This window comes from Vicia villosa, linkage group LG5 (assembly GCF_029867415.1).
Source record: "Vicia villosa cultivar HV-30 ecotype Madison, WI linkage group LG5, Vvil1.0, whole genome shotgun sequence".
Classification (NCBI taxonomy): domain Eukaryota; kingdom Viridiplantae; phylum Streptophyta; class Magnoliopsida; order Fabales; family Fabaceae; genus Vicia; species Vicia villosa.
This window is the reverse complement of record NC_081184.1, coordinates 172334346-172347610: the sequence shown is the minus strand read 5'-3', so window position 1 is coordinate 172347610 and position 13265 is coordinate 172334346. Positions and strand designations below refer to the sequence as shown.

Sequence of the window (13265 nt, the reverse complement as noted above, 5' to 3'; positions counted from 1 at the left end):
ATATTATTTATTGATATATAAAATATAATATTTATGAATCAAAAATTAAATAATAAAGAGGAAAAAAGATGAAGAAATAATTTTTTTACACTACTTTATTTAATATGTTTATGCAGCAAACCAAATAAGATAATTTTTTATATAATATTTTTTATTGATATAAAAATATTAATATTTATGAATCAAAATATTAAATAATGAGAAGAAAAGAAAAATAATAAATAGAAATATTTTTCTCTAATGTGTTTGATATGTCGAATTGAATGAAATAATATCATTTTTATTATAATATTTTTATTGATATATAAAATATTAATATTATATTTATGATTTAAAATATTAAATAATGAGAAAGAGAGTAAAAAATGATATTTTGATATTTATTTTGATAATTTTTGTCTAGGACAAAAATTTGTCCCATAGTTTAGTGGGGGACAAGAATTCATGATTTTGTCCAGTCTCTTGTCATATTTTTTGTCCAATACCATGATTAGTTTATGCATCAAACACAATACAACTAAAGTTATGCTCTTCAATCTATTTTTCCCAACAAATCAAACACATATTATCATAATAAGAAAATAAATATTTTTCACCACTTGTTAGGCGCTCACACATGAGTGAATATGTCGCATATATGATTGTCGTTAGTATTGAAATTATTGAGGGATTCTTTTCAAAGTGATTTTAGTATGAAAGTAATTTTTTATTCTAAAAATATTAAAACATAAATTATTTTATATTTAATTTATTTTTAATTAATACTAATTTTAGATAATTAATTAATTTAAAATTAATTTTCTTCTCACCATACAAACCATACATTTAAATTTTTTAAAACTTCTTTCCACCTTTGTCTCAATAAGCCCACCTCAACAAAACTGAATACAAAAGAAGAATATATTGTATGTGCCATTTGAGGCCATGCATCTTAATTTTTTGTTTTCAGAATAGAGAATGTGTATCTTAGAACTTTTTAGATTTTACTTTTTAGATATTTGATTATTGGTTGGGGTTGGGTACACGACTTTGATACCAATATAATGTTGTGTTATGGCTCTCTATAGAATATAGTATTTAGTTGTGAGTATATATAGTTGTGAAGAAGTGGGGAAAATGAATCAAATATGATCAAATATTATATATCTTCACAACTTTTGACTGGTTCCGAAAGTGAGGGTTGAAAAAGTATAAGTTAGAAAATAGTATTAGATAAGAGAATTGGTTCGATTTTGAACTATACACTATATTATTCAACTAACTTAAAGACAAATTGAATGAAATATTGGAATGGAATGACAAGTATGAAAACTCATAATAGATGGGTCACCCCATTACCATATCCGACCAATGTGGTGCCAAATCAAATTATTATAGTCACTTTATCCTTCGTGGCATTATGGTTCTATATCTTTGTTATCCATTATATATATCAGAATTGATTCTAACACTAATGTTTTTAGATTGGAAGTGAAAAAAATTGATTCTAACCGAGTTTAGTATAATTGATTCTATTAGAATTGAATTTATCATAATTAATTCATGTTTGTATATATTTATGTAAAAGTGAGTTGAATAGTAAGTTTTAGTGCAAAAATTATCTAGAATCAATTCTAGAGTGAGAAGCTACAAATTCTATCTTCAAGTAGAATCAATTTTGAAAATAGAATCAATTCTACTTTTGCCTAACCAAACATCTTAAAATTACTTAGAATCCATTTTATACCTCTAGAATTGCTTTTGGCTCTTCCAAAACTCAAACCAAACATGCACTTAGTAATATGACACCTACGATAACACTTTACCGCATATCCGTATAACAAAATTCAACGTTCAAAAAATTACAGTTTGGAGGGTTTGCAATTTTCTCCTAAATTGCAATTGTATAGGAGGGTTTGAAATTTTCTCCTTGTAAAATTTCAAGTTGAATAATAAATTTGTGAGTTTTATTTTTGAATTTATTTATTTTTTTCTTCTTTTGTGGGTATGCTTGCGCGTGCGTAGAATTTCATTTTTTGTTATTTTTCCAACATAATAATCATCATCCAACAGTTTCAACAATTGTTGCATTTCAGATCTTGGACATCTTATCGCCAGATTGTTTTGGGTGCGAATATTGTATACTTGCCTAATATTTGAGATACTTTAAGTATTTTCATTTTCATATTGGATACTATGTTTTTACGAGGAACCATGTTCAATGTCATGTCAGAAACAAGTTTATTCTCTTCATCATTCACACGACATACAATTCGAAGGCCATCTAACTTGTGATCCTCCAAACCATGATTATGTACACCACAAATCGCATTAAATGTCCATGTATTATTCTTCTTGCGGTATTTGCACAGCTGAAAAGGACATCCAGATAGGTCTTATATACTCGCTACTTCTTTCACCTCTCATCGTAACAAATACATGTCTTCTATAAGAATCAAAATTCAACCTCCCAATAACAATGCCAAACCTTAATTTGACAGCCTTTATGCAAACTCATTCAAAATATATGTTCACATAAAGTAAACTTATGTTTATTGGTAAATTCATTTCAAACATTAAAAAGTTGTTGGGGGTAATTTCATATCACCATTTTTATATGCATTAGCTCTAATCACAACATAAAGGTCTTTGATCAGTGATTAGAGTGTTTTATCACAAAATCAGGGTGCACCATAACTACAACCAATAAAAATAAATTAGACAAATTCAATCAACATTGAACGACTCCGAATTCCAATTTTCGAGCCAGCCCTTATATAATCCATATTTCAATTTTCGGATTATACATTCATGGTACATACTGGAAAAGTAGATTATGCATTATCTTTAACTACAACATAAGGATCTTTGATCATTGATCATGGTGTTTTATCACAAAATCACAGTGCATCATAGCTACAACCAACGCAAAAAATCAGACAATTTCAATCAACATTGATCTACTCCATATTCCAATTTCTGGACCAACCCTTATATAATCCAGATTTTAATTTTTCGGATTATACGTTCATGATACAGATAGGAAAAATAGATTATCTATATAATGATCAATGTTATATGAGTACATTACATGTCATTCCAACTGATATTGCTCCTTTTGATGTATAAATATAATTAAATGTTGTTTGCAAGTGAAAATTTTGATTAAGAATGCTATGATGTTTTGGAAGAGTTTGAGTTTTTTACTTTTTAATCCTAGAGTGTAGTAACAATGCAATGTAATGCCATATCTCTTTTCTTACATGATGTTTCTGAACTCCAAAGCCCGAACGGTGTCTCTGAATTTCAAAATCTAAACATATTTTTTGATTGAATGTGAGAGAAAGTTATTATTGAATTATGCAGCTCAACATCATTTTATTACATGAATGATCAATTGCTTATATAGCAAGAAATCATACTCATATCTAACAACCTCTTAACTAACTCCTAGTTAGTTATTCTATTGGCTAATTATATTCTAACATAACCCCTAATCTGAAACTAGCAAAAGATATAGATCACAACATGATACATACATTAGACTCGTGCAGATTGTCAATAAGAATCAAATAAAATAAACTCCAATTCTTGTTCTGATGTAGTTAAAAGTATCGAGCTTCAATGGTTTAGTTAGCACATTTGAAAATTTCTATCCTTTGCTGCAATGCTTCGTCTTAATTGTACCATCTTTGGTCAAGTCTCTAAGAAAACGAAACCTTACATCTATCTGTTTGCATCTTCCATGCATCACCAGGTTCTTTGACAACTTGATTGTGGAAATGTTGTCACACATGATGAATGTGCCTTGGCTTTGAATCTAACCAAGATTTTAAAGAATGCTTTGAAGCCACACTGCTTGACAAACACATGAGGCTGCTGCAACAAACTCAACTTCAGTGCTTGAAAGATTCACAATGGGCTGCTTCTTTGAAGACCGTGATATGGGACATGATCCAAGCTTGAATACATACCATGTGGTTCTTTTTTTGTCATCAGTATCTCCTGCATAATCAGAGTCTGACCACCCTTGCAAGACTAGCTCATCATTCATCTTGTACAAGACTCCTAGATTCATAGTTCCCTTTAAGTACCTTAAGATTCTTTTTTTAGCTGCCAGGTGAATTTCAGTTGGTTTCTCCATGTATCTAGCTACCAAACATAATGAATAAGCAAGGCCAGGCTTGGTAGCAAGCAAATATATCAAGCTTTAGTTGCACTGTCCCCACTCACACTTCCTACATTGCTTCCCTATATTGAGAGCCATCATTTTCAACACGCACTCCATCATCAATCACTTTAACTTCATCACTCTCTATGTCTACCTCTTCTCTATTAACATTGCTGGTTGATTGAGTCTTATCTTATTTGTCATGCTTGTTCCATTCCTGACCTTCTTGTCTTTTTCTTCAAAAGCCACATCCTTGTTGATCAAGATCTTTTTATTCACGGGATCATAGAGCTTGTAAGCCTTTGATTCTTCACTAACTCCCAGGCGGATACACTTTGTACTCTTGAAATCTAACTTTTATTTATGTGCACGTTAGGATGTGTACATAAGATATGCACCCAAACACCTTGAAGTGATGCACTGAGGGCTTAAAACCACTCAATGCCTCTTCTAAAGTCATGTTCTTCACATATAATGTTGGACTTCTAGTGATTACATATGCTGCTCATTTGGCTGCTTCAGGCCAAAAATTCTTAGGAACATTTCTACTTGTCATCATGCTTCTTATCACATTCATGAGAGTCCTATTCTTTCTATTTGATACTCCATTTTTATGTGGAGTATAAGGAGTTATCAATTGCCTCTTGATGCCATGAAGACTGCAGAAATCACAAAAAACATTTGATGTAAACTCCTCTCCTCTATATGTCCTATGAAATTTGATGTAGAGGCCAAACTCTTTTCTACTAAGGCTTTAAATTATTTGAGAACATAAAAAACACCAATTTTTCCATGCAAAAAAATAAATCAATGTCTTTCTACTAAAGTTATATGTGAATGTAATGAAACACCCTCTCCCACCGTTTGATGCATGCTTGATGGGTCCACACACATCTGAGTGGATTAACTCAATCTTTTCTTTGGCTCTCCATGTTGCTTGCTTTGGTATGGCTTATCTATGTTGCTTTCCCATCAAGCAATATGAACAAGTTTCCTCCAGGCCTTTCAAACTAGGCATTCCCCTCACCATCTCATTCTTGATGAGTGTGTCAAGGCCTTTGAAGCTCAGATGGCCATATCTGCAATGCCACAGGTGCGTGACATTTTTTGAAGAAATCTTCATGCACATGAGAAGAACAACAGGTGCAAACACAACAAACATCCTGTTGGATGAGATCTTTGTGCTCATAATCAATCCTCTATCAACATGATGTACTTTGCTACCTTCATCTTTGAACATTATTGTAAGTTCCTTTTGCATTAGTTGACCAACACTTAGAAGATTATTCTTCAAGCCTGGCAAGTAATACACAACAATGATTACTTGAGTGATGCCAATCATGTGAAGCTTTAAATTTCCCTTTCCAATCCCTTGCATCTTGGAGTCTTCCCATAACTTGATAGATTCACGAAATCTTTCATCAAAATTGAACAACGATTCTTGTGTTCCAACCATATGATTATTGTGTCTCAAGTCTAGAAACCACACTTAATTATTGGTTTTTGTGTCTTCCTTTTGAGCCATGAGTAATAACTCTTCACTTTCATCGAATTCAGCAAAGTTGGTACCACTCTCTTGCCAACTTGGGCATTCACTCTGATAGCGCCTTATCTTGTGGCACTTATAACATTGGATATGATCTCTGCTAAGTCTTTCTCTACCACGACCATGAAAGCCACCACGTCCCCTACCTCGATTGTTGATACCACCCTAACTTGCAATCTTTAACACTTGTTCATCCTTCTTTTCTTGATTGATCTTCATCGTTTGTTCATGCACCAAGAGACTACTATGTAACTCATCAATGGACAAGGATGTAACATCATTCGATTCTTCTATGGAGCACACCATATGATTGAATTCTATGGTCATAAACCTCAACACCTTCTCAAAAATGGTTGTTTGCTTCATCTTCTCACCTTGAGCAGTCATCTTATTTGCAATAGCCAAAGTTCTTACAAAATATTCATCAATTATTTTTGTTATCCTTCATGCAAAAAACTTCAAACTCTTGACGCAAATCCTGCAGTTGAGCTCTCTTCACTTTCATAGACCCTTGATACTTCCTGCATATGGACTCCCAGATATGTTTGGATGTGTTGCGATTCAGAATTATTTCAAGAATTTTTTGATCAATTGCTTGAAACAGATAGTTCTTGGCCTTGAGATCTTTGAGCATGCTCTCTTCTGCAACTTTTCTTTGTTCTGACACTGCATCTAGTGGTGCAATCGTAACACCATTCTCCACCAATTCCCTATGGCTCAATAATTGTAGAATCCATCAAATTTGGAAATTGCTGGTGTCAAGAATTCAAATGAATCAACCATGGAAATGATTCAGATGAGGGACTGGTACAAAAGGATAATAAAGATAACGAGAATAACGACTTTCTCTCACCACGATATCAAAACTGTGTTTCTTGAATAAAAGAGGCACACCTGGATCATCAACCAGTGCTCTAAATACCACTTGTTAGAATATGAGAAAAAATTATTATTGAACGATGCAACTCAACAATATTTATTACATAAATAATCAATCGTATATATAGTAAGTAATCACACTCATAGCTAACAACCTCTTAACTAAGTCCTAGTTAGTTATTCTATTGGCCAATTATATTCTAACATTTTTTTTATCTGAACGGAGATGAATAAGATAAGTATATAATTGATGCAAAAGACATTTTTTGATTTCCAAAAGATGAATATGAGGTAGTAAACACTACCTCGTCTCTATTACTCATCAGCCCACTTGTAACGAAAGTGCCAAATTCCAGACACGGGGTCCACAGACCACTGACTGTAAGTGATTGAACAAGATAGATGAGAATCACAATTATGAATAACACCATCAGGATTGAGGACTAACAAGTTAATTCTAGAAGACTTTGGAAATATATAGACTCAGAATAATTGCAGATATCCTACATATTAATTGCACGTGCATGCTGTACCAATAACGTTGTTTTTATAGATATCCTATTAATTGCACCTCTCAATATTTCAAAAATTAATTAAAAAATTGCACCTCTCAATATATGAAAAATAAAAAAAGTTACACCTCTAAATGATAATATATATACTATTATCTTCATTTTTAAAAATAAAATTTATTCATGAAAATTATGAGAATTAATTAAATAATTAATAGAATTTTTATAGATTTATCTTTAATTAGAAAAATATTTTATAGAGTATTATCTCCCTAACTAAATATAGATAATATATATTTTTTCAACTCACATTAACTAATTTTACATAAATATTAAATAATTATTTTTCTAAAATTTAATTTATAAATTTTTAGGAATAAAGGCATTAGTTATTATAAAAGTAAAAAATAGATAACATAATTAAAAATAATATTAGAAATTATTATGATTGTCAGTTTAAAATAAAATTTTATAAAATAAATTTGACTTATTAAACATCTTTATTGGTGATGATTAATTGAGAAAGAAAAATGCCTGAAGGAACTAATATGATTCATAGAAGAATACATACATGTGTGTGTCATTTTTCAAGGATACATATACTATCATGATGTGAAATTAAATCACATATACAATAAAATGTTATCCCTTTCAATAACTTGGTTGAAGATTTATATCTCATATAGTTCATTTATATATATTTTTAAATCAATTAAAATACTTTAAAATATAAATTGAAGAATTCGTGAGCTTAGCCGAGATTATATATATATATATATATATATATATATATATATATATATATATATATATATATATATATATATATATATATATATATATATATATATATATATATATATATATATATATATATATATATATAAAATTTAAATTTTCAAATATACTACATTTTTTATTTTATTTTATAGTTATAACTTTTTTGTTTGACTTTTATTCTTGCAAATATATTTTCTTTTATTTTAATTATTACAGTTTTTTAAAAATTGTTAATTTATAAATACCAATACTTTTTTATATCAATATATAAATATAAATAAATAGTACCGACAAAGATTAAACCCTAAACCATTAACTTACACTTGTTACAAAATTAATTTATATTAAATCTTCAAAATAGATAAAATATTTGATTTTAGTGACATAAAAATTAAAATCAAGTATTCTAAATATTAAAAGAATAATTTTTAATATAAATAAATTTTGTAAAATTAAAATAAGATTAAAACAAAAAATAAAATAAAACAATACTTGCAAAAAGAAAAAACAATACATAAATCAATTATAAGAATTAAAAAATAACAATATTTGTAGAGATCAATTAAATATTTAAATCTATTTAATTTCCTTATGAATAAGATAGAGCTGCATGAAAATGAACATGTTAAACGTTTATTAAACATGATAATCTCTACAAATATGATTTTAATAAACATAAAGTAAGTGTTACAAAATGGAAAAGAGAGAGTAGATGGAAAGTGTAATTGCTTTGGTACTATAACTAGTCTAATGGAATATTATTTCAAGACCCTTTACTATGCATTTCCCTCCTATAAATACTTGCTCCTTATGCAGCAAGAGATATCAAACACTCTGCAGATTCTATTTTCTCTTACATGACTCTTAATTTTCCTTTTTTATCAAAGGGGTGGAGGAGGAGTTAATAGGGAATTATGTTGTTGACAGAAGATAGAGAGCACAGATGATGATATGCATTTGTAGGACCTGCTGGCTGCATCAATGGATTGTGCATCTCACTCCTTTGTGCTCTCTATGCTTCTGTCATCACCTTCTTCCTCCAATTTCCATTAACTTTCCTCTATTCCCAATTTTTTTTTATGTTGCGACCAAATAGCGATGCAAATGTTAAGACATGTTTGATGTGTGATATGTGTCACTATCCAAGTGTCTAATGCAGATATATGTATGATTACATTCAATTATTATCCATGTTAATCGTCTTAAGTTTTTGAAAAATTCATCTGAGACAAAATAGCCATCGGCCCTATTTAGTCAGAGTTTAATTTTGCCAAATCTATGATAAGGTGTTATTTATCCACAATTTATCAGTGACAAATTTGAGACTTTCGGTTGTAGCCAATCTATGACACTTTCAAAGACGGCTCTGATATTAATATTTGTATCATGTCGCAATTTTATAATATAGATTGTATGTTTGTGGCTCTAATTAAGCATAGTAGTAATATATGGCTATTAACCTTAATATGTATTTGGCAGATTGGAGATGTGCACATGCTGTGGCTGCTAGAGACCTGTTTGTTGATGTCATGCAGAATTTGCTTGGATGGCATTAATTCATGATCTAGTGGAAGCTGCGGTTTTGAACTTCTTCTACTTATTCTTGTTTTTGTTGGTGTGGTTTTTTGTGTATTCTCAATTTGTTTATGATATTAAATTTTTGTTCAATTGGTTAGTCTAGTTTTTATTGGATCTGTTAAGCTTATATTCTATGTTAAATATTCTTCATTTCTTCTTTACTTCTATTTTAGTTTTTGTTAGTTAAACATTTTTATTATTTTCTTTATGTTTTTATTTTATGGTAGTTAGTATTTTATGGTGTTCTAAATATAAGGTTTTTGATTCTATTATTAGAGAGAATATTGTGAATACATTAAAAGAAAATCAAAGAGACTCAGAAATAATTAGAAAAATTTTGTAGTGTGTTCGACTAATTTTTTATATTTTGAATTTTAGTCTTTTCTATAAGTTAAAAATATTAAACTTTTATTTTTAATTTATCGCACATCTGATTTTATTAAAACCGGTTCATCAAATGAAACTTCTTCAATTTCTTTTGCATTATTATTAACGTCAATAAAAATTGCTTTGAAACACCTGCTTGCTTTGGTTTTGATAAAATCATTCTCAATTTTCTGAAGACTTGACAACTCGATTCTCTATCTTCATACTAGGTTCTTCAAATATTCTTTAGATGAGCGCAAATAAAAATAGACTGAGTTATCAATGGTACTACTAAAAAATAATAATGTGTTGATTTTATGGTCAGACATAGTCATTTTTGAATTTATAGTTTAATAACCGAAATTTCATTTCCCCTTAAAAGAGAATAAGTGAGATAATGTAGATTCAAATTTTCGTTTACAGTTGAATATCCTTGCATAACTATCATTTGAACCGACTTATGTCAAAATCTTTTATATTCTTGATATCATCATGCATGTTTCTCCTTCTCTTATACATAACTACTAATTCAACCACACTTCATGCACTTTTTTTTTGAGATCCTAATTTTGTTTTGTTTTAGTCTTGTAAAAAAAAAAATTTCATTGTAATGAATTTCAAATATTTAATTGTGTCTCAAATATAGAATTTACCATGGTTGTGAGAATATTATTGTGAAGGCCAAGAATGTAGTAGTACTACTACTACTATAGCAGTTGCATGAGGAGAAAGAAAGGTCCACATATATATTGTGGTACGTTGTAGGACATATTCTTGCTTCGGATTCTTCCAACTCAGACAGTACCCAATGTTTTAGAACTTGGATTCCCTTCATTCATTAAATTCTGCACTTGTTCTGCCTTATCCAAAAATTCCTTTTACTCTACTAGCTAACACTAATCTATCTTCTCAAAAAGTTCATTCTTGTATAGGGGCAACACCTATTTTTGCTTATGAAAATAATTAATTAAACAATAAGTCCAAGTCTAATGGGTTTCAAAAGTTGAAGTACATATGTTTTATTTGTTACAACTCGGAGCTCTTCAAAAATGATTGTTCTTTAAAGAGGAGTAAGGGTGACTTTGTTGATATTGTGGTTGTCTCAAATAAAGATAATTATAATAGTGGCGATGTGTTAGTGGTAACGAAATTGGATATAAACAAGAGCTAGGTCATGATTTTAAGATAGTAGGATACTCTTATCGCACATGCCCAAAGAAAAAATATTTAAGACTTTGGAGTTGAGTCTTTCAACTTAATAACATTTAGACTTTCAAGTTTCATGGTACTGAAACTCTTAGGTTAGAGATGTTTGACAACCGTGAGTTCCTTTTACGAAATGTGAGGTATGTTCTTGAAGTTAAATAAAATTTGTTGTTTCTAAATGTTGAGAATCGGTTACAAATCAATTAGTATTGATTTGTATTCAATTAGTCATAAGTGTAAATTATATCATTACCTATTGTGTATACATATTTTGCATATAAATATACAGCATGTGTGATCATATTCGACACACAGAAATACAATCACAACATGGTATCTAGAGCTGGTTGACCCACTGTCTTCCAGAGAATTTTTTTTTCGTTTCCGCAAAACATCCGGCCATTCACGGCACTACATGAGCGCACCACCGCTCCTGACGACTTTTCCGGTGAAGTAACCATACGGTCGGCATCGTCTCCTTCCAATCGGCAGGTATCACAAATCGCCGCCGCGGTCCGCCTTACAACGCGCCCTCACACGCCTCTGTCGTCGCCGTTTTCGCCGCCGACATCGCCTTCCTGTGCTTTTTCCAGATTTGCTCTCGGATTTTGCATCCAAGCAACCAAAAATCATGGGAGATACCGATTCCGCCACTTTTACGAAGGTTCCACTTATCCCGTGTGAGAAACTCACCGGAACAGCCAATTATAATATATGGGCTGGTGCTGTCAAAATGTGGTTTCATGGTCAAGGACATGAAGATCACTTAACTACAAAAGCAGAAAATATTACCGCCGCCAAACGCGATAAGTGGAAACAAACAGATGCTTCTCTATGCACTGTGTTATGGTTTTCCATAGCAACTAATCTTCAAGCACAATACCAAGCCTTTACCACTTGCTATGAGGTTTGGGAAAAGGCTAAGAAAGTGTTCTCCAATGATGTCCATAATCTTTACAGCGTCATCACCAAACTCAACTCTTTGAAATTGGAGAATATGGATATGCAAGCCTATCTGAGTAAGCTTGACGCGTTAAAGGCAAATTTCACAACCCTAATGCCCTTTACCAAAGATCCAACAACTTATGCTGAACAACAAAGTAAGTATTTCATGATCGTGGCACTTGCCGGACTACCATCAGAGCTTGATTCTGTCCGGAACCAGATTTTATCAGGATCCAATGTTCCAAACTATGAAGCAGTTAGTGAACAACTATTGCGTTTGGCTACACCTCACGCCTTTGGACCGGTCTCCACTCCTTCTCCCACTGAATCATCTGCTCTTGCTTCCAACTATCATGGTCGTGGTGGACGAACCGGCGGAAGGGGTGGACAACGTCATGGTATTCGTTGTAACTATTGCAATCGTTACGGTCACATTGAAGCTGATTGTCGTACAAAGGCAAGAGAACAACAACGACAACCACGGGTCGCTGCCGTTGCTCAACCGGACAACACTAAAGACATTACAATTTCCGCCGCTGATTACAATGATTTTCTCCAATTCAAAGCAGCCCATCAACCATCATCATCTGTTGCTGTTGCTCAGTCGGGTAATCCTGTAGCCTTTGTATCTACATCTTCTCTTGGTCCTTGGGTCCTTGACTCTGGTGCCTCTGATCATATGACTGGTAATAAATCACTTTTATCTCACTTGTCTTATTCTGATTCTTTGCCTTCTGTCACTGTGGCTGATGGTTCTAAAATCAAAGTTCAAGGCCTCGGTCAGGCACACCCACTTCCAAACCTGTCTTTAGAGTCTGTTCTTTACATTCCTGGTTGTCCTTTTAACCTGATATCTGTTCATAAGCTTACTCATACTCTTGATTGTTCAATCATTTTTAATAATAATTCTGTTTATGTTCAGGATCGACGTACAGGACGGACGATTGGAGCAGGGAGTGAATCTGGAGGATTATATCATCTATCTCTACCGGTGGCATGTTCAATTTCTTCTTAAGACCTTACACATCAACGTTTGGGTCACCCTAGTCTTAATAAAATGCGTCTTTTAGTTCCTGGTTTTTCTAAGCTTTCATCTTTTGAGTGTCAGTCGTGTCAATTAGGCAAACATACTCGTAGTACTTACTGTCAACGAGTAAATAAAAGTGTTGCATCACCATTTGCTTTAGTTCATTCTGATATTTAGGGTCCTAGTCGTGTGAAGTCTACCTTAGGATATTACTATTTTGTAACTTTCATCGATGATTTCTCACGATGTACTTGGTTATTTCTAATGAAAAATCGT

At 31.7% G+C, this 13265-nt stretch overlaps 1 long non-coding RNA gene across 1 annotated transcript; it reads left to right on the top strand.

The window, feature by feature from the left end:
• Positions 1–8561: 8561 nt before the first annotated feature.
• Positions 8562–9535, top strand: LOC131608230 (uncharacterized). The gene is made up of 2 exons (XR_009285536.1): positions 8562–9032; positions 9347–9535. It is a non-coding gene; the product is annotated as an uncharacterized LOC131608230 (long non-coding RNA).
• Positions 9536–13265: the final 3730 nt, after the last annotated feature.